A 4,723-nucleotide genomic window follows, 5' to 3' on the forward strand; every position below is an offset into this window, starting at 1 on the left:
GAAGGAGTCTTCTTATGGGGGGAGGAGGCAGCCTTCTTCTTCTTCGGCTGTTTAGCCTTAGAAGTCGAAGGGGAAGGAGAGGCAGCAGACGACGAAGAAGACGACGAAGACGACGACGACACCTTCTTCCTCTTCCTCTTCTTCTTCGCCAGGCTCCGCAGGACAGACGTCAGGTCTTCCATCCAGGAGGGAGCCGGGGCAGTTGCCGAAGCAACAGGGCCCGACTGCACCTGTCCGGAAAGACCTGAGACTGTGACAGCACCACCAACAGCAGGAACAACAGGAACAGGTCCGGGAACAGCAGGAACGGCCGGAACATCTGAAAGAGAATGAGCAGCAGGAACCTGATCTGAAAGGGAATGAGCGGCAGGGACAGCAACAGGTACGGCAGGCACGGCAGGTACCACAGGAGAGCCAGGCGTCCTGTCGGCAGCTACCGTCATCCTCGGCACTGGCGGCAGGTCAGGGGGGTACTGGTTGGGCAGCGGAAGTCCGGGGTCGGCAATACAAAGAACCCAGGTGGCGGTGGCACCGTCCTCTTTGGCACGGCAGGAATTGGTCTCTGAATTGCAGCCGTGGGTGTTACCGACATGACATGTGGTGTGTACACCAAGTGCGGTGGCATCTCATAATGCTGGTGTAGAAATTGTAGTGGTAGTAGTGGTTACCGTACCATGAGTGACCACTGCCGACCCCGCCAACCGCTGAATCAACCCCTGTATGCTAGCACTCCCTGCATCCGCGACTCCCACACCTGCCCAGGTCGTCCTTCGCTGATGGCACACCTGCGGAAGCAACAGTCGGTTAGTTAGAGGGGTTTCCTCGCGCTTGGGGGGAGAAGAACCCCACCCAGAGCGGACGGAAGACCCCGAGTACAACTGGACGTCCGGGTAGCGGGCGCCCTCCTCCACACTCGACGGATCGAGAGAGGAGAAGGACTCCGCTACCTCCCCGCAGGGGAAGGCGCGAAACGTGGGGCTGGCCAGGGGCGGAGGAAAGAGACGGAAGTATCCGTTACCAAAGGAGTCACTGGACTTTCCGATGACTTCTTCGGGCGGCCTAAGTCTCTTCCTGCCCTCGTACAGCACCCACTGCGCCTCGGACCAATGCATACAAGTCACATGGCTCGTTGCGGGAGCACTCTCGCCCCCGACAACGAGTACAAACCTCGTGTGGATCCACATCCACAAATGATCTGAATCCGCCACATCTACGCCCCTCCAGCCCGGGACACACTCTACGGGCGACTGGGGGGCGCGGCGAAATCTCCATTTCTTCCTCACTCATCATAAATGAACAAAAGAAATGCAAAGTACTTACAATTACTCTCAATCACACTAGGAAAAGAGGGCATATACTCAAAACTCAAAGCAAACGACAAAGCGGGCAGAGCGATGACGAGCACGTCCTATCCACACACGGCCGAAAGCAAAAGTGATTTGTTTACCTCCCAGTCGCGCGGCGCGCGACGATCGGACAAGCAGTTAACTACCGTTCTCCCCTTGTTCGAAGCTTACGACCGTTCCAGCTGCCGCTAGCTACTTCCTATTGTTAAAGGACCGATGGTTTGTATTACGTATCGGAACAATGATTATTTATAAAGTTTATAGACTGCCAAGCTGCACTGGCACACTTCCGTCCATTTAGCTGCAGTGCTTGGACAGCAATACGTACAGAGATCCAGAAAATACGGAAATGATACACAGTACAAGACTGAAGAAAGGAAGTGGAAATGGAGGTACAGTAAAAGGCTAAAATGTGAAATGCAGCTAGGAACTGTAGGGATGCTGCCAAACACACTTTAGTAATGCCTACAGTGCACCATGGGGTGCAATTATAGCGCTATCCCTCTATGGATATTACAGAGAGAGAATGAGGGTCATAAGGATAGTGATAACTTATCAGAAGGAGCATTTAGCATAATCCACTTCACAACTTATTTTTTCCACTCCTAAATTATCTGTTATTTTTTCCACTCCTAAATTATCTGTTGAAGATTATCCTCTGCACATAAGTTTCTTGTATGAATTGCACACAAAAGGATTGTATTCATTTTCAAGTATACCTGCAAACTTATCTTTTTCTTGACTAACCTGCTCACTGACAAAGCCGAGACCTAGCTGCCCATGGCTGTTAGCACCCGGAAGCATATAAGGCAGCCATCTTCAAGCACCACTCATCTGAAATAAAATTATTAAGATCAGCCAACAATTTACAATTCTCCACATAATGATTAAAAGTGAACAATCTCTGCCATATAAAGCAACGGCTCCACATAATGATTAAAAGTGAACAATCTCAGCCATATGAAGCAACGGCAATAATAAATATGTCACTTTTCGTAAAGAGACAAGAAAAAGTAAAAATTCAGCAAACACTAGTGTATTATAAAATGAGGTTTAGACTACTAGACAAGGTCTTGATGGGCAAAACTTCATTCTAATGAGCCTAGACAACTCTTACTGAGGAAGAAAGTTCCATGCCTTTAAATCAGAAGACCTTGATCAAGGCAGAGTAATAGGCTTATTTGCAGTGAATGAGGGGAGATACCACCGCACATCGATAGTCCATTCCTTGATATACAGATCAAGGAAGGAGCAGCACTGAAGGAGTACCACAAGGGTACTGAGCTGGCAAAAACAACAATCACAGGTAGCAGTGAGTTACTGTCCAGAAAGATAACAGCACTGTGAAAGATGGGTTGCAAAGAATTATAGAGGTTTGGAAGTGTTTGTCAGTACCCAGTAAAGCTGTCAACTGAAGCAGGGGTAGGGGGTGGTAAACCACTAGCACATGCTTTGGGAGAGCTCAGAATTAGTACATGTACACATCCTCCCTGTGGTTTATGTATGAACAATGACTACACTGGGGACAAAGCAAGACTTTTAAATACACTTCTTTGAGCAGATTACACGAAAATTACTTTAAATATTAGCACTAAAGTGACAACGATGGCTTTGACAGTCAGACAAATTTTAGCTATGCAGACGCCACTCACATGTACACGAGTAAACAAAACTCAAGTTGGGGCATCCCAGATTCTATAACTATTTTCCCACGAAAAATAAATATCAGAAAAATTATGAACACTTAGAACGCAGTACAAAAATCACATTTCAGCAACCATCTTTCCCAGTGCAACTAGGCAGCAGCCTGTATTTACTACAGAGGTCAAGAGCTAGGTAAACCACAGACTACTACCACGCCCCTTTAGTAAAGCAAATAATGTACCACACCCTCGGGGATGAATGTAAAAAAAAATTAAAAGAAAGTAAATATCTTATATACACATAAAAACAAGACATGAAAAATCAAGAAAACAGTAAAGGATAAATGACCCAGCAACAACATAGCAGCTACCGGTCCCGGAATGTGGCCACCTTCCCGAAGAAGTGCTTGAATTTGCTGCCGATGCCGCTATGCCACCACCTCGGTCATTTACCCTAGATGATAATTACCAAAAAATACATAAACAAAAGGCAACCTAACCTAAGCATGGCAGTAGTGAATTGGTGCATACATACTAGTATACTAAAGGCACAGAAAAGCCTAGGCCCTAAATAACTACTTTGACCCAAGTATTAGGGTCTTGCAAGCATACTAGCATTCATGAGGACATTAAACTTCGAGGACAGCATAGGGTATGGTAGCCTAGGCCCACGGGCTCTACAACTACCATGGGCTACGCCGCACCATAGAAAACCTAACCTAGCTACATAGGAGACATTATTGAGGTAAAATGACAAAAGAACTGCCATTATTCAAACGTAAAATGGAAACTAAAGAGATGTACAAGCCTACGCAAGCCTGGTGTACCATGGCATAAGGGGATAAGCCTAGACGCATGCAGGCCTAGTGTCCGCCCAGAACACCTTTCATCCCCCTTCAAAAAGAGAGAAAAAAAAAGAAAAAAACAGGCCTACACTTGACCAAAAATGACGTCCTCGAGGCAGATGACAAAGAGATGGCAGCAGCGCATGGACGTAATATTAATGTTAGAACTGCGAGACGTTCGTCGAGGGGCAGATGCCCATGCCAAGCCCATATACCTAGGCCTTGGTAAGTACGTACGTCGTACCTGCCTCGTAAAAACAAACCAAGTCGCACGAACATTAACCTTAATGTCTAAAAGGGAGCACCCGCTCGATAGGGATGTCATTTTACTGCACAAAACCTCCAATATAATTTCCAACACTCACTGTTGCAATCACACACACGTAGGCCTATAATCCTGCTGAGATCATATCTCGGAGACGAGCACTGCTGCAATCAAATAGTAACCGTATAGACGGAGAGCATAAGGGCGTGGTTTGCTTAGTTCTCTCTCTGAAACGACCACGGCTTCAACTACGAGCTGTGGGTAGCCATCTGTTTACATGGGCGTTCGAGCTCCAGTTAAACTATTCATTTCATTCGTCTGTCAGGGTGAACGATATTTAGCTGTGGTATTGCAAGTATTTTAACACTAATTATTTGATGGTGTAATTTTATCCCGTAATTTAATATTCATGAATTAAAAACGATTTTAATGTTTACGTGGTCATTCGAGTGTGGGTTAAAATTGTTGAATTCTGTTTTAGTTCGTTTGTCAAGATGATGAGTATTTTGTTAGCATACTTTTATTCGTTTGTCAAGATGTAATGTCTATATTTATATTTAATTTTTACATCGTTATCATGATATTATTTTATTATTTGTGTATTATGAATTAAAACGCTGGTTT

The sequence above is a fragment of the Macrobrachium nipponense genome, chromosome 8 (genome assembly GCF_015104395.2).
Source record: "Macrobrachium nipponense isolate FS-2020 chromosome 8, ASM1510439v2, whole genome shotgun sequence".
Lineage (NCBI taxonomy): Eukaryota > Metazoa > Arthropoda > Malacostraca > Decapoda > Palaemonidae > Macrobrachium > Macrobrachium nipponense.